Source organism: Myodes glareolus, chromosome 2 (genome assembly GCF_982192425.1).
Source record: "Myodes glareolus chromosome 2, mMyoGla1.1, whole genome shotgun sequence".
Taxonomy (NCBI): domain Eukaryota; kingdom Metazoa; phylum Chordata; class Mammalia; order Rodentia; family Cricetidae; genus Myodes; species Myodes glareolus.
This window is the reverse complement of record NC_142027.1, coordinates 50261593-50280466: the sequence shown is the minus strand read 5'-3', so window position 1 is coordinate 50280466 and position 18874 is coordinate 50261593. Positions and strand designations below refer to the sequence as shown.

Genomic DNA, 18874 nt, shown 5'->3' with positions numbered 1-18874 from the left:
TTTAGGATTTTGTCATAAGCATTCAGCAGAATATACTCAAAGTTACTTTGTTTTACTCTTCCTTGTATTATTCTTTCTGTCCTTTTCTCTCCATGTTCTATTCTTTATAAAGATAAAGATGGGCGACAACTAATGGCAAAATAGCTAGATACTTTAAATAAACACCTAGATAAAAGAGATGGTTCATGGTTTCACGAAATGGCTGGTACATGGAGATTCCAGATGGATTGATACTTTACGCTAAGTATTGGAGGATTCTTAGTATTTCAGAATCTTTGATTAAGAAAGTCATTTTAAGTAAACAATGTCATCACAAAGGTTATCACACATTGGGAAGAGTCAGCCGTCTGCTCTATGAAAGGGAATAGTGGGACAACAGTTGAGAATATAAGCAGTTCTAGATTATGGAAGAATGTGTCAATCAAAGAATATTGTCAATAATCATAGACCGAGAAAGTGCAGTCAGCAACTGCACTGCTTCCCCTTTTGAGACAGTGGGACACTGCATCTGACCTCTTATTCTCCAGGCTCCACAGCAGAGACTCCACTACATCAGCGGTGGAAGGAAAAGTCCTATGTAACGATCCCTACTCAGCTGATTACTATGATTCATCTTCCGAGGTTAATCATGTCACAGGATTTGGACAAGAATCTCGCCAGCCCCTAATCATATCAGCATTGGTCCTTCATTATCAATGATAAACTCTTCAGCATTGCTTAAAGATGGGTAGTGAGGCTGGCTAAATAGGAATTCTGAGAACAAGAGAGATAGCCATAGACAAGTCTGACGAAGGCTGTCACGACTGATTCGTCACCAGCTCCATATCCTGTGTGACACAGAAAGTCACTCCCCTGCGGGGTCTACTCTGAGATCCTCTCATACACCTCTTGAAGGTCACTGTGAAATGTTTAAGAGTTTCTTGTTCTGGGCATTGCGAAAACACCCCTTTCCCAGTGCTTCTCTGCTTGCTTCCTATATTCTATGAATTGTTTTGTTTTGCCTCTTTGAAAGAGTCTCATTCAGTACCCCAGGTTGGTTCAAGATTCATTATGTATCTCAGGCTGGTCTCAGATTCACTGCAACACTCTTGAGACAACTCCCCCTTTATTGTTCTCTATTATACTTACTATTTCTGATAAAATATGTGTGCACTCTTTAATTTTTCTGCCCCTACAATCCAAATGCTAGTTTTTTGAGTAGGGATTGTATCTCCATGACATCTCAGCTGCCATTTTATCTGTAGCATCTATAATACTTGTTAAAGAAGTTGGTTTTTTCATTTAATTTAAGATACAGAATTTTTTTTGTATAACAGCTCTGGCTGTTCAGGAACTCACTTTGTTGACCAGGCTCACAGAGATTCTCTGCCTCTGCTTCTTGTGTGTTGGGATTAAAGGCATGCAACACCATTGCCCAGTCAAAAAGGCAACGTTAGCAAGCATAAAGAAACATTTAATGTGTATGGGAAAAATATTTTTGCATAAACCTCTCTGCCCAAGCTTATTACTATATATATTTTGAAAATATCACCAACTAATTAACTCATGAAGTAACTTTTTATAATTTAAATATTTTTAAAATTATTAATTTGCTTATTATTACTGAAATAACAATCATATTCTCCACATTTTATACAGATAAGAGTGATGACAGAGGATCCAGCACTGGTCTTAGATTTATGATTGTCCTCTGCCTCCCACAAACAGGAATGTACAACCATGTTTCACGGATTTTTTTTTTAAAAATACACACATAGAGTAGAAAGTAAAACAAACTTCTATATAGCAAAAAATACAAAAGCACATTTTTTTCTGCTTCCCATAAACAGGCTTATACCACTATGTTTCATGAATTGTTTTAAACACGCACACACACATGCACACACACACACACACATAGTATTAAGTAAAATAAACTTTTATATGGCAAAAAATACAAAAGCAAAAATTTTAAAATATACCTAGTTGTTATTAACTGTATTATATAAGTACCAAGATGCTAACAGGACAAAGGATCTATAAATCAATAGAAAAAGTGATGAACCCTATAGAAGAATATATCAAATGATGCTTAGCATCACTTATAACAGAAAAATGAAAATGAACACTTCAGAGATACCATTTTCTGTCAATACAATTGTCACAAATCATGGAGTTTAATGAAAATACAATTTGTTTAAGTAGGGGTAAAATGGTACTTTTGGATATTGCTAAAGGGGCTACAAAAACAACTAATCCTGGTTTGTTCACATTCTCAAAATTTATGAAGAGTGTATCCCTTTAACCAATAATAATAATTTTGAGAATGCCTCAGTGATAAACTTGCACATCTATGTATTTATTATGTACAAGGTTGTTTATCAGAATACTGATTGATATGATGGAAATTATTTATCAATGGGGATTATACATTTACATAATGGCATAATGTGCAACCAAAAAAACATAATCACTGGTACAGAATGACTTCCAAAATACAATGGGGAGTGCAAGACTTAGAGATGCACGGCGACTGCAAGATTGAAAACAGTTAACAAAGATATGTGACTGAAGAGACCATGGAAAGGTGATGTGCAATTAGTTCATGACGTGGTTACAGTGGGGAGTTGCTAAGGGGGAAACAGGTAGCTGGGGAGAAAGAGAGAAGCCTTTTTCATATAATTTTGATGAGTCTCTGTCTTTGCCCCCCCCCGTGTGTGTCTGCGCGCATACACACTTGCATGCACATGCACGCATGCGTGTATGTGAAGGCCTGAGGTAGATGTTAAATATTTTCCTCATCGATCTCAACCTTAGTAATTTACTTGGAGACAGTCTCTCACTGAACCTGGAGCTCACCAATTTGGCCGGAGTGATCAGCCAGCCAACCCCGAGGATCCCCCATCTTCACTTCCACAGTGCTGGGAGATAGGTGCTTGCACTATGCCTGAGTCTTTATGTGAGTTCTGAGGATCTGAACTCAGGGACTCATGTTTGCTTGGCAAGAACTTTCCTGGATGAGCAACTCTTCGGTCTGAGCACTAAATTTTTAAAACTTGGAAAATACTATCTATTAAACTAAATATATTCAAAGATAAATTTAAGAATAATGTCATATAAAAGTGAAATGAAAATGGCACAGCAGTGATGAAATGGTGCCGTAGCTCCAGAAGGTTCCATAGGTTTTAGCTGCTGACATAGCTAACGTTTTGTAAATGTGGTAAAACTATATTTGGCTTCCTTGGACCACAAAATGCTTCTACTCTTCCCTTTCTATCTTCAAAAGATTCCTAGTATGCTATTAAACAGCTGAATCATTCTATGTCTTAAGGAGTTATCAGTAAGATGTTAAAATAACATTTAAATCTTCTGCATGTGAACTGACATAAATCTTCCTGGGAAGCTTAGGGTGATTTCCCATGTTTTGTTTTCTGTGTGTTGAATGGAAAATAAGAGAAGTCCACTTGTTGCTATATAAGAAGAAAACACAGTTCTTGAGTTTAAATCTATGAGACTATTAAAGGTTAGTATCTCTTTATTAAGTAGATAATATTTATCAAGCTTCTAAAACACTCATGTGGTGGTTTTAGTAGGTGAAAAAGGTTATTAAGGTGGGCAGACTGTAACATTCAGCCAATGATGTGTTTCAAGTACTTGACGGGATCCTAGAGGAGAAATTGCCTTAAGTGACAGGTTGTAATTAACAGTCATATAGCAGTAGCCCAAGTTTTGTAATAAGCCACATGTTTATTCACTGGTTAGAAATGACAGTATCACTCATTCTATCAGTTTCCTAGAGTTTTTCTCATGTTATAGTCAGAGTACTGTGTGGAATGGTATAGAAGCCATGAGAAAGAGCAGGAGTAAGCGATCCTATACTTGACTGTCCATTTACTTTGCTCTTTTACTATTTTGACAAAAAGGAAACCAGTAGGTTATCCGTGTTATCAAAGAATCTCATCCTCTGAGTTCTGTTTTTATTTAGGAGATGACTGCAGAATGAGAAAGAGGGATGAAGGAAACACCCATCCATCTATTCATTTCATTCAAGCTAACTGAACACCCAATATATCCTACCTACCTTGCTAGTAGTTACAAGAACAAAATGAAAGACACAGTTACTGTCTTAAAATATTTCCGTGTTGTGAATAAAAGGAAAAATAAATATCCACCTAATTAGAACATAGAGTGATAAGCACTTGTAATTAAGTTAAGCATCGATCTCCGGGGGAGAGCAGAGGTGTGAGGCTCTGCCTTTTAATGAAGAAGCTCAATGGAAAGTTTTGAGGAGATGGTGGCTTAAATGAAACTTGAAGGATGGAAGGAAGTATATATGACAGTGGATGGAGAGAGACACCAGGTAAGTGTAACTGAAAATATTAAAATGGGTCAGAGCAAGGCAGAGTGTGACCACTAACGAAACCATAGGTGGTTTCAGGTAGCCAATGCAATGTCTTAAAGGACTAGAGCTAAGGCTTAATGCCCGCCATCGTGTCAGGGAGGACAAGGCCCAAATGAATAGTAAGAGGTGTCCAGGCAGAGTGTGGGGAACGCTTCCGACAGAGAGCTGCAGTTACTACTCTCAAAGGCCTATTTCAAGAAAGGGCTAAGGAGCTAGGGGCATGGATTCCTGGTTGTCAGCAGTGAGCAGCCTGTTCCCAATACGAACCTCCTGACTATTATCTAATCTCTTTTGTTGTCTCTGGAAGCATGGCTCCTTCCCATCAATGAATTCATTCAGTTACTGTAATCAACTCTGATTAGTGTTGTTTAACATCAATCTTCCCCACTTTTTTCAAAGAAAGATACCAATCAGTTGCTGCACACCCCTGCTTGTGAAAAGCACCACCTCTCCTGCTGACTTACCATTCTCTTAATCAAAAGGGCAGGAGGAAGCAGTTGGGATTCACTTTTCTCTTTTTTTTTCTTTCAAAGAACACAAATGTCAACTTCCTGAAGGATGTTTGGCACAGCTGAGTTCAGTCATGTAAACGTACAAAGTCAGCTCGATCAAAAGGTTGCAGGCGGCCCACTGCTAAAATGGAAGGAGGAAAGGAAACCATAGGCTTCCCTGAAGTGTGAATGAGTGCAGAGGCCACAGTCATATGTGTATTTACACAGGAGACGTGCTGAGCCGACAAAGGAGAATAGAAACATGAACTCCACCAGGACACTTCTCCATCTTTGCCTGTGAACTCGGAGCAGCACTAGATGCCTGGGCAGTCTTCTTTTATGACCAGTCAAGCAGTTTCCATATAGCTTTGTAGTGATCCTCAGCCATGGCCATTTTGTGTACGTTAACGCTTTATCTATGTCCCTTATATTTAGCCAAAAAGTATAATTTTCCTTCCCTCTCTGGATGTGTAAGTGTTTAACCTAGAACAAGCAATCAGTTTTGGGCTGGTAAGATGGCTCCTGGATTTGAGATGCAAAGGCCAAGAGTTTTCACTGAAAGCTCCCGTTCTCTATGGCTAAGGTAGTGTCTTAGTTACTTTTCTATTGCTGTGAAGAGACATCAGGACAAAAGCAACTTATAAAAGAAGCACTTAATTGGGGATTTCTTAGAGTTTCTGAAGGTTAGTCCATGCACATCATGGTGGGAAGCATGGCAGACAGCAGGCATGGTGCTGGAGCAAAAGCTGCTCCGAAGGTAGAAGGCAGAAAGAGAGGAAGACTGGCCCTAGTTTGAGCTTTTGAAACCTAAAAGCCCACTCTTAGTGATACACTTCATCCAATAGGGCCACACCTCCTACAACATCACACCTCCTAATCCTTCTCAAATAGTTTTACCAACTGCAGACCAAACATTCAAGTATATGAGCCTCTCTCTGTGGGGAGTAATTCTCATTCAAACCACCACATGGAGACTCAGAACTGTACACACTTCACAAGTGACTTTGTGAACAATAGGGATCAGGAAACAATTCCACAGACAAACCTTGGTCACATCAACTCACAGACCCTTCATTCCTCACCAGTGACCTCATTTTACTGTTTCTGTTGCCTCTGAAGTTGGTTCAGACTCACAGTAAACCACAAACTCAGGCTGCTTTAAAATGGCTTGACAAACATTCACTGACATTTTTAGTAATTTATCAATAACTAAATATCAAACAAGGATTAATCTAGCTCATTGCCACAGAAGCATCAACCTGCAATTCCCAAGATTGATCTCTAATTAAATATGTTAAAAGTATTTGCTTAGTCAACACTCTTTAACCGCTAAGGTTCTTTAGCCATTTTCACTGCACTGTCATCTCACTGATCAGATTACTCATTTCTATGCTGCTAGAGGTGATCTACAGGAAAACTAGCCTGCCTTTTATCTCAGGGATGATAATGATGATGGTGATGATGATATACAAACCAAACAGAAGTAAGCAGGAAAAGGAAATGCCCATCTTAGTAAAAATCTGTTTTTCACCCTTTGAAAGTCTCATTACACCACCTCTTTTCATTGGCAAATCAAGCTCTTTTCTTACCCTTTAGGAAGACACATGAAGAAACACTAACACGTGCTTACCTCTAGTGTATTTCAGCTAACACTGCTATTAAATAGATATCAAACTAAGAGTGGGAATTGTTATAAGTGTGTCAAAAATATCAATATGCAGATCTTAATACCAGTTTTAGGTAAAAACATGCCATTCCATGGTAGGCCCATGAGTTTTCTATTCATAAGTCCTTCTTTAATTTTTCAAATAGTTTTCCTATATATGATGCTATTCTACACTATGCAGACAAACATGTTTGAGAAGCAAAGTTATATTCAAATTCCATGCTTCAACTGGTGGACAAAATTAGGCCCAGTATATATCTGCAACTCAACATCTAGGGAGAAATAAATTGATACAGAAGGAAGCATTTTCCACATTAGGAGCTCAGCACTTAAAACAGAAATTCATAGAGGTCTCTCTGTGTTCAAAATACATGAAATTAAAAAGTCAACACATGTGTTTCATGCTCTACTATGAGCCATATGTTGCTAGATCCATCGAAGATAGAGAGAAAATGAACAATCATGGAATTCTGAGTAGGAAAGTAGTGAATGACACCTATTAAAATCAACTTAAAATAGGCTTCTTGCCTTAAGTTAGAGACAAAGAAAAACATGTATGTGCATTTTTTTCGCAACAAGGGTTCCACAAAGAAATTATACATCGACAAAATCATTCTTCTTCAAAAATGTTAGACCTGTACAAAAAAAAACGTCAACTGGATGCATGCAAGTCATGATGTATGAACACAATAAAAGTAAGTCAATCAGTGTAAATTACATCCCAGAAAGTCCTGGGAATGTCTGACTGTGTCTAAGGTGTAATAGCAAGAGTCTGAGGTGGTGCTGATATCCTTACTGCAATATAGTCCCCTGAAGTTTCTTTTGGTTGCTTACTTAGCAGAACTGAAGAAAGGAAGGAAAAAACTTACACTGAGTATAATTAGGAACCTAGAATAAATGCTCTCCCAGAACCTCCTTTGTGGAGCCGGGGTCTATGATCTGTGAAGTAACCCAGAAGATCATTAAGGGGACTGGAGAGGAATCTGTTTTGCCTCTGAGTTTATGTTCCAAGCGGTCAAACTTCAAGAGTTGTTTAAGAGCATGATAGAATAAAGTCACTATCTGTTGGAAGTCTGAGTAAGTCTGGGTGCTTAACCCCTAATCTAGCTCTGTCTCAGAAGGAAAAAGAAACTTCATGAAAATCATATCAAAAGGGGTTAGGGTGCTAGAATTTAAAAAGTATGATAGTGTCAAAGTTAGAGTTTGGTGTGATAAAGATTAGGAAAGGTAAGGAAAAGACATGTAAAGAGCTTTGTTTTCTAAAATATCTAATTTTTAATCTCCCAATTGTGAATGTATTCGTGTTTTGACTGCTTTACAATTTAATTATTGCAATGGCTCCTCATTCAGAGTCTCTAACAAGCTTCAACTTTCTCAGTCTATACTTTACAGTGCAGGCAAGTTAACTCCTTGAACATTGCTTTTGTGCTCTTTGACTATGTCTATAAAAGGATTATTATTGAAAAAAAATGCTTATTGTGTTCTGTGAAAGAGTCATTGCTATCACCACACACAAATGAAGCATACTAGACTCGATCTGACATTGCTAATCTAGGTTCCACTATTCAATAACATGGACCTTGTTTCTAAATTCCTCATTTCTAAACACCACACCTCCTTCTCACTAGTTGAATTTCCTTCCCATCTCTCCACTACCATGTGTTCACAACTCATAACATTAGATCCATCTTTGCTTATCTCTAAATGACTTTTCACTTTTTATTCACCTAGTCTACCTTCTAGTTCTCTAGCAGAAGTCCTCCTCCTGCCACCAAGCCTTCTACACACATTGTGGGCTGCTATCCTCAGAGTCCCAGAGTGCTCACTGCCATTCTTTAGTGCTCCTTTGGTACAAAATACCAGACTAACAATCCCATCAAGATATTTCTAGGAAGTAATTGCTAATCTTAGCACTAAAACTATAAAAGCTCTACTATCCTTGTGAGCAGGTATTGTGTCTTTGATAATCAGTAGCATTGTTAACTATTGTGACAATTACTAATTAAGTTCAACATAGTACTTTTTCTAAATTCAAATTTTCCTCTTCTATAATCTTTTCTCACATTTTTTCATGAATTCAAAAACAGTGGTAATCAAGAAAATAAAATAAATATATGTCAGAATGTAATTGCCAGTGACTTTATGGTTAAAACAATGATGGGTCTTTCTTTCTCCTATGGCTGTTTGCTATTAGACACACTGCTATGCTAATATTGATTTTGTTCATTTAAACTTGCCATTAGTAAATCTCTAGATGTTACTGGCACTAGCATATGGAAGCAGTAGGTACAGGGAGCCTGAGACGAAGTTCAGGGCCAAAGGTCTCTGATGTTCATCAGAGATCCAAGGTAAGGATCAGTGTGGGTGGTAAATAAATGATACGATAGTCTACCCAGGTGGTTCAATGCTGTTTCTCATCAATGTGGCTAATATCCATTTTACCCACATATTGCTATGTTTTTCTGAGAATGTAACAAATACAGAAAGGGGTATATGGATAACATGATATAAAGAATGGAGTCAAGGTTAGAGACAAGGGCATCTGATTAAAATACAAATGAATTATGAACCACCTGTAGGATGACTCAAGTTCTGAATGGGATGGAAACATGCATAGGCATATGAAGCACTGCTCTAGGGTGGCATTCACAGTTTCTGAAGTAAAAGATGCACAAAGGGGTCAGGCCTCCTATTTTAACTGGGTCTATTGAAGGCTTCACATTAGATAAGAAGACACTAACAAGGAAGAGTTTGGACTGGAAGGCTGAGAATAACAAAGAAAGTGGCAGAATAGCCTAGGTAGACAGTGAGGTCAGAATTTAGCATGTTAAAGCAAACAGACTTAGGATTTATGTCATGAGACTCAGAATGGAAGGGTATCTATTCAATCATTATTTATTCTATACTTATTTACTGAATTAGAAGGATGAAAGCAATTAGATGTTTGAAGCCACAGTAAGTAGATAATAGGAATGAGGCCCACAATGGGATGATATATTAGAAATTTGTTAAAGCTATAATCAGTCATTAGCCCACCTCGATCAAAGATGAATTCCTTCTATGTGTTCTTGGAAATTAACAAGTAGGGTAAAAATGCAAGTTCAAAGCTGGACCAAGCAGGTATTTTCAGGTGGGAAGGAGTATGCATGATGTTTGTGAACATACTGTATCTTTTCTAACACATGATCATGTACAACAGGAATAGGTGGTAATGAGGAGGATGCTAATCATCAACAGAGCCAGGGGCTGGAAAGATGGCTCAGCAGTCAAGTTGCTCACCGCTCAAACAGTATGTGTGATGATGAGAGTCCAGGTGTGGGTGTGGCATCCTGTCTGTAAGTCTAGCATTTAGAAAGTGGAGGCTGGGGAGTCCTGGAGCATGCTGGTGGACTAGAATAGTCCTTTACCATTGAACACCGGATTCAATTGAGAGATCTTGCCTCAATGAATATGGTAAAGGGTAATGGAGGAAGTCTCCTGATATCAACCTCCTATTTCCACACATGCATTTACACCCACACACATGCAGTCACATACGCATGTGTACATGTACCACACATACACACACATTTTAAAAAGAGTCAGAGTGAACACATTTTAGTAACTTTCAGGTATGCCTTAAAAGAAGGAGTTTTGGATGGCTCCCATGTTTCTTCCTTACACAGCTAAACTGGAAGAGCTATGAGGGGAACAGGTCTTGTACACTGGGGGAGATGATCATCTAGAAATCCCTCATTTTCTAGAGTGATTGTGTGCAAAAGACTAATACTGGACTAGGTAGACAAGCCTTAAAACAGAAAAGCCAACAGCTCAGACAATGAGCTCTTGTGTGTGTGTGTGTGTGTGTGTGTGTGTGTGTGGTTTGTGAGAGAGGTGGGTCCCTTTTATCATCTGACCTTCAATGAATAATAAATTTGTTTTCAGCCCTGAAGCCTGTATCAGCTGCAAAGGTGACAGATACCTGTCATATTTTAGGACAGCTTATCACTTCATCCCCTGGAGTGATTGAGTATTTATAGACACAAAGATAGAAACATAAAGCCTATATGTATAGGCAAGAGTCCCCTGGAGGTGGCGATTAGGACTAGGCAGTAATTTTAGCTTGAAGTTCCTATGACTTAAATAGCCACTTGAGCTCTGCTCTTGCAGTTTACGATGTCAATAGAGCCCCTAAATGAAATTACAGCCTTCTGATACGCAGCAGGATATCCTTTCTTTGCCATGCAATATACACGGCCAGAAGAAATTGCTCTGTATATGGGGTTTCACTAAAGCAGAATTTATCATAAGGCAGCTCTGCTAAAATATCATTATGCTGTTATTCACTGGATAACACATCTAATGACTCGGGGTGCACTTGATAGCCATGTTTCAGTGAACACAGACGCACGCCCTGATGTGAACTGGGCACTCCAGTGCTTCAAAGCACTATCGATTTCAATTCTACCATAATTTACACCTGGCTTGTTTTGCCAATAGCTTGAACCATGCTAACACTGGAACATACACATACAAGCATTAGAGAAATCAGAAATGAACTCTACAGCAAAATTGCAGGCAGCAAACTTTTATCTATAATTTATAGTAGTCTAATTAAAGATTCTATATGACTTTATGTTACACTTGGATGTTCATTATTAGTACTGCCCTGTGGTTGGAGTTGATAATAGTATTAACCTTTTATGTTTGTCCAAAATGTGTGTGCTTCTGGGGTAGGCTCTGGGGCTGTTCATCTTGCTCCCCTCCTCAGTATAGCTAGCACAGTGACAGGCACATAGATGAAAGTACATGATAATCTCTGATGGCTCTGCTTTCTTCTCTGTTTCATAAACATGGTGTAGTCCAACAGTCTGATCCAGTTTGTTTTCCTTCATCGTACTTTCCTTGAGAAATATCCACTTTATAATTTGAGCTTCAACCATGATACTGATGATTCAGAAGGCAGCTACGCATGTATCTCTGTCGCTGATCCAGCTCCACTATTCCTGAGTAAACCCAACTGCCTACTGGACATGAGTCTGGTGCTCCCCCAACAATTAAACACATTCAAAAGCAAGTTTATCATCTTCCCCATCCTACATGACTTACTCCTCACAGCTTTTCTTGTTTAGTTGTATAAGGCAGGAACCTGAGAGCAATCCAGAATTCCTCCTTCTTTTCATGCCAGGCCCAGAGGTTATTAAATTGTGTCCATTCTGTCAGTTATCTCTGGAACAAGTCTCCTCCTTTATGTCTATTCCCACAGTTATTGTCCTAGTTCAGTATTTCATTGTTTCCTGCCTGAACAATTTAAGGTGCCCCCTAACTCATTTACCTGCCTTTCCTGTCCCACTCCTACAATCTATCCTTTCCTTTCTGCTGCCAGGGTGATCTTCTGTAACACAAAGATTATTAACCTCTACTTGAAACCTTTTAATGGCTCCCCAAATGCTGAAAGAAGTTAAAGCGTCTTTGAAAGGCAATCAAGGCCACCATGATTGTTCCCTGCTTACATACACACCACCATTCTCCCCACCACACAAGTAAACATCACTGTCACTCTTCCTCATCTCACCTGTTCCCCACTTAAGAGCCTTTGCCCCAGCTGCTCCTATCACAGATTCTTTCCTTCTCTTTGGTCCTCTGGGAGAATCCTTCACAGCCAGCATGGGTTTACTACCTTCTCTGTAGTGTTTCCTTGATGTTTTACTCCAGGGTATTTTGAGATGTACAATATTTGGAGCCTGTTTCTTTGACCATCCTTCAGTAAAGTTATCAGTATGACATTATCTCAAGCTCATTCTCTATCTGTCCCTCCTATAATGAGAATTTCAGGCCATACCCTACTTAATCTTTGTACAGGTGATAACAGAACTATCATCTTAACATCAGCATGCTTCTAGGCTAAGTGATCAGATTCACACTGCCTATTTTCCATTTGATCCTTCTACAGAACCATCTTTGCTATCACTCAGGCTGCCTGCTATATTCATTTTTGTACACTGCATATAAATTTATTGATATAAATTTTAACTAATTTTTAAATTTATTCTCAAAATATGCATAAAAATATAAAACTGTATTTACTAACAGAGTATGTAATGTCTCAGTAACTATATATGTATATATGTTGCATATATACATACATACAATGATTAAATCAAGCTAAATATACTCATCTTTTAAATAATTATCATTTCTTTATGGTGAGAAAACTGTATTTTCCAGAAAAATCTAGTTTTCAGAAATGTATAGTAACTTACTACAGTCACCTATTATTCTAATAGTACATTGGAGGTTTTTCTCCAAACTAACTGTAAGGTTGATGACCAATCTTTCCACTCCTCTCCCACTCTCCATGTTATTTCTAGTGACTTTAAACTTCTATACACAACAACACTATTCTTGTCCAAGTACTTTGCACTAGATAGTTCCATTGATGATGCACTTGTATAGAATTAGACAAAATTTTGCTTCCAATGAAGCCTTGTCTCAAATGTGGTCCCCATGCAATTTTAAAGGACAACCTAAGTCCTATCTTTCTCTGTCCTGATTAACTGCTCTCCACAGCACTTAACACTAACAAGTCATGTACTTTCTATATGAATTTCTTCATGTGTCTCTCCCAGACATAAAATAAGAATAGAGACTTCTCTTTGTTTATGTACTCTAGAATCCCCAGCCCTGGAAGTGTGTGGGCTATATAGTTTGAGGTCCTCAATGAGTATTTGTTTATCAACAAATCTTTAGCTTCTACAATAAAAACTGATGGAATACATATTCAAAAGTATTTTGTGAATGAAAAAAGAATGAATGTTAAAAGTATGTTTAGTGATTATAATGGAGAAACAGACTTTGTACTCTGATCCTCCAGAAACACTGGCAAGTCAGTCAAATGGGTACCATTATCTTTCTTAGGAAAATGAAGCAGATCAGTCCCTTAATTTAGAAGCCTAAATTAAGTCTACCTGGTGTGTTCTTCTTTTTTAATTCACTATTGAAATGTAGACTTTTTTTGTACTCTGATCATGATGTAGCTGTAACATTTATTACAGCATTTTGTTCCTCTTGACTAGGGAGGCAATTAGCAGGAGGTGAAGGTGCTAATATCTTTTATTACAATTTATATCCTTCCATATTTGCTGTTTTTCATAAAATAGATATTTTTCTTTCATTTTCAAAAGTGGAATAGGCACTCATACAATTTTGTTCCTCAGAGTGATTTGTATACACTACCCGAGAGGCCATCAGACTACAAATCCTGCCAGAAGGAACTAGAAGGTGAATGTGATATTTGTAGCTTCAGGATGAACAGGTTATTTGGTGCCAAGTTTGTGCTACTGGAAATGTTCTCTACGTGTTAATTCCCAAATGAGAACAAATTCACCAATAAAAACATTTTAGTTTTTGGCATATCTGCAGAGTTAACTTTCCATTGTTCAAGGGTTAAATATCCATTATGAGAATAACTTCTTTTTCTCCCCTGGCTGCTTACATCTAGGAATTCAGTTTACTAGAGAGTGCAGAGAGAAAATTTAAAAAATACAAAACCGAGCATCTCACTTATATACCACACATGGCCACATTAACAATCATTTTCAGAAATGGAAAACCATTTTCAGAAAGCAGGATCAAATACAGCTTGGAGATTGTCATGGTGATTGACGAACAACAGTTTAGATTAAAATCCACTTCATACATTTTTCTTTTAGTTATTGTTTACTATGTTTATTCATAGTATATACACTTACTGTTTGGTTTATTACATCAGGGCATCATACAGGGTACTGGAATGAGGACACAGCAAATGGCACACTAGAGGCTGACTCAATTGATGCCCCCTTCTCTGAAGATGTCTCAGTGGGCTGTGGCTCAATAACTGAAGCAGCACCAAGTGAATTTACCAATTTCTCTCCTCATCGATCAGAAACAATTGAACTTGGCTATGTTCAGCTATTATTTACCTCAAACAGGGCATTTAATTAGTGCTTGTTAAGACTGTGCAAATGATTTGGCTGCCTGTCCTCCTGCCCCTGCTCTTTATTGCGCGGCCCGTCTGCTTCACCTCTCTCCTGTCTAGTTCACAGCATTCAGAACCAGTTCATGCACCTCCACACTTCCACCAGTCTGGCTGCTCAGCTGTGGACTTTGAGGAAGAGGAGAGTCACATTCACAACCTGGAGAAGCTCCAGCTAACATGGAACATTACAAGTAATACGGTATGTTCAGACTGCATGAGCTAACCAAGTTAGGTATCTGACCTAACAAGAGTCCCAGAAAATGAAGGGAACTACTGTAAATTGAAGACCTCCATGTTCCATTAGAAATGGCCCAATCTTCGTGTGATTAGAGAAACTACCTCAGTAGATAGCTAGGACAGCTGCAGCTCTAAGAAGATGAGTAAGGGGATGCAGACAGAAAAGTCTATTGACTTGTTTGCTGGACATGCTCTGCCATTAAGGCAAGCAAGAGATATTCACTGCCAATGAATATACATATTCATTCATCCACTAGCTAGCCACTGATCCTCCAGCTCCTTCATTAAGACTGAGGCATCATGACATTGTTTAGAAGGGGAAGAACACACAAACATAAAATATAATACCCTCTGTCTATACAGAGATTTCTAATCCAAGGCAGCATAAGATAAGTGACGGCTGCTGCCTTTAAAAATGCAATCAGTGACATATCATCATTAGCTTGGCTTATCATGAAAAGCTTCACAGGGAAAATGTGACCTGATTGACAGCATTATCTTGCAAGGATATCTGGGAAATTATATTCTGATGCTAATATATAAGTACAGTATTAATGCATTTAAAATACAACTGAATAGCTGAGGAATAAAAGAATAAACTAGGTCATTTGTATATGTATTAAGTTTTACAAAACTGAATTCATTAAATATACTCAATTTTTATTATTATATATTTAATTTCTTTCTACTTAATTTTAAGCTGCTTCTTAAACACAACAATTAATATTTTGAAGTTCTGCAGAATAGAATTTAGGTTTACAATCTGTCATGCATATTTAATCAAGGATAATTACTAAATTTACCAGTTATCAGATCATCCCATTTGAAGACACTGTTCATAAATAACTACATAAACTGTCTGTATTACCACTGTGATAAAATGTCATCTTAGCTCTGTTTATGTCCAGTTTAAAAATATTGTGTGAAATTCAAAGTCAAGAAAAACTAGGTAAAATCTTACTTTGAAAATATAAGAACATGGTTTTGCACATATAAATACATTTATGTTAACATACATACTCAATCATATATATGTTCCAAAAACTTGTTATAACATATAGAGCATGTGTTCTTCTTAGGGAATCGCAGAAAATACCCAAAAACACTTCTGCACAAATAGAACAACTTCTTCATTTAGTATTAATTTGCCAAAAGGATGAGAAAAGATAGAATAATCTCTTAATGCGGCAATCACAATCTGGTTATTTAGCAATTTCACTTCTGTATAGTTGTTACTGCCTAATTAAATGAGTATAACATGTAGGAAATGATCCCATCTAAAATTTGTTTGCAAGAAAAAATATATTTTAAAACATGAATCTTCATTAATTTAATGAAATTAAAACTTCCATATGAACACTGAAAAACTGAACTAGTTCTAATATGTTATTAAAGGCTTATTTATATAGCAATGGAAAAAGTCAGGAAATATGAATACGCCTATGCTATGTCAGCTTATACAAAGACATCATTTTCCCTCCAACAAAATATGTACTAATCAAATTCTAACTTCTTATCAACTCACTAAGACAATTTTTTATAACCATATAGAACTCTAGATCTTAGCAACTATAAGAAAATCTCTCTGGCAGATTAGATTTATAAAATATAATTTCTTGGGACATAATGTTAGGTAAATGTGTTTACACTCTCTGCCTAAAGTTGCTTACAAATTTTTTATGTACAGTCATAGTTTTTGAGAATAAATTGTCTCCAAGTGTTAATAGACCCAGCTGTCTTCAGCGTAGTCCACAGAGACTGCTTCTCTCTCAAGTCTGTGCAGCTGGGGATCACAGCAGAGAGAGTCACGGACTACTAGGTAGCTACGGGTGGCCACGGACAAAGAGCACTGTGCATTTCTTCAGTCATATTCAAATATTTATTTATTTACTTATTGGTTTTTTTAAGACAGGGTTTTTGTCTATAACAGTCCTGGCTGTCATGTAACTTGCTCTGTAGACCAAACTGGCCTCATACTCACAGAGATTCACTTCTCTTTAACTTCTAAGTGCTTGATTTAAAGGATTTAAAGGCCAGTGACACCAGCACCCAACTTCATGTTTGAAAGTTTTTTAACACCATTTTGTTGTTCACCATTTTAGAAAATGACAAATAAATTAAAAGTGTCTCACAACAGATTGTCCATATAAGTAGTGCAGTAGTTACTAACATGGGCTAATAGAAATGGAGTCTATACCACACAAGGCTTTCCCATTCTGGCCCTAACTTAATTGAAGTAGCTTCCTTTTATAATGTCAGCTAAGAAATTTGATGAGCTTTGGAAACTACAGGAGTTGTGCTAGAACTTGGGTTTGTTCTAGGGGTCACTTACAAATCCTCGTATGACATTGTAGCAGAACATGGTGTCTGCAGGGCACTTGGGCATATGAGCATGCACGAGTTCTGTGGTTAAAAATCCAACTCACCCAAACCAGCAAACAAAATTCCAAGGGTAAGTATCAATACTATATATAGAATCAGTGTACCAATTTGGACAAAGGTATATACACACATACATAAAGACATGCAAGACACACTCTGTAAAGTCAACTATTACTAAGGCAGTTTAACCCTAGTAATGTGTTACTAGCAATCTGTTAATAGCAAAGACAGTGAAAACAATGAAGTGGCATCTCTTTCCAAATATTTAAGGACATCGAGTAAATGGCCCTTAGGCTGGGCTGTGGATTTGGGAAGTTTTAACCTATGAGAACCATATTGGGAACATCAAAGACTCCTTCCCCCTCCAAGAGCAATTCACTTCAGATGATGTCACACAGTCAAATAATTTTATAGCCACCATATTGTTTTGGTTTTTGTTTTCTCTTTTTTTCCATTCAATCTTTTAGAGCATGTCAGATTCTTGAACTCAGAAAAATGAGAAAGCACAGTAAAACTGAATATCTTTAGAATAGCAATTAAAGTAGGGACCTGAGAGCAGAAGACAAAACCTCATTCCACATTTCCCTTCCAGGGAGGGTATTCATCACCAAGAAGGATGTGGAAGGTCCCTACTGACTATGACATATCAGACAGGCTACAACCCCACCCCTACCCCATTCCATTCCTTTGACAACTTCCCAGAGCCCATTCAGTTGGTCTCTTAAATTGAGGACAATACTATATTTGGGTTTAACATTGTGAAGACAATCATCAGTTTCCTTTGTCAAGATGATAAATTTCCTTGGAATCATATACGGAGTCTCTCTGAATTCTTTTGCTCAGTAGCATGAATACAGAGAAATAAAGAATAGGGCGTGACACATGACGTTTTCCTAAGGTCAGATGGGGAGAGGTGCCTAACAGTTAAGAGTGACCAAGACTTGAAGAGGTGATCTCTAAAGGGAGAGTCCGAGCAACATTCATAGCTTACAACTACTACAGATTTTCTCTCTGCCTTGGTTAGGTATGTGAGTACTGTGCGCACGACACAGCTACTCAGAACAGACGTTAACAGAGGAAAACTTCAGAGGAATAATTATTCCCACTTTCACTTCTCCCTCCTACCACCCTGAGCTCTTCCTCCCTGTCCCAGTCACTCACCTACCTTTCTCCTCCCACAAGCATGTTTGCTAGGCACGTCAAGGCTGACAGCCCTATTTGGCAACGCAAAACCTATACCTACAGGCTGCTCCTGAGCAGAGCCTCTAGGTTCTGCCATTGTCCAGAGGGTGCTCAGCTGTACACACTAAAAATCTCCATCACTGTTTGATTCTTTGGCAGGCTTTTTTTTTAAAAAAAAATTTTAAAATACCCTTTATTTCCTGCCTGTCTCAGAGACACCAAGAATAGAATCCTTGCTACATCAAATTCTGGAACCTCACCACTCACCAGGATTGTGGTTCCTGATCCAGGGAGTGATGGCTGAGAAGCAGCACAGTCTCCTGAGAGTGTCCAGGCCTGGCTGCTAAGCTCCCTGCTCTGATTAGTTTGGTGAGTTCACAGTGTTCCAGAGTGCTGAAGCACAGAAATTAGGGAGGGGGGGTGGAAGGAAAATCACTGGAGCCTCTTACGATCTAACTTCCACTAGCTGAGAGGAAATGTCTTATAAATAAACAACAGCAAGAGAAACACACACACCAAAAAAAAAAAAAAAAAAA

General features: G+C 37.9%; 1 protein-coding gene across 31 annotated transcripts in view; it reads right to left on the bottom strand.

Annotated features, from left to right (window-relative positions):
- The window catches only part of Zbtb20 (zinc finger and BTB domain containing 20), a 758948-nt gene that overhangs the window by 251349 nt on the left and 488725 nt on the right, over positions 1–18874 (bottom strand). The window contains exon 1 of one of the 31 annotated variants that reach the window (XM_085685621.2): positions 18606–18695. The exons of the other annotated variants lie outside the window; for them this stretch is intronic. The gene's annotated coding sequence lies outside the window, so the exon portion shown is untranslated. Of the gene's footprint in view, positions 1–18605; positions 18696–18874 lie in introns of those variants that run through there. 31 annotated transcript variants of the gene reach the window in all.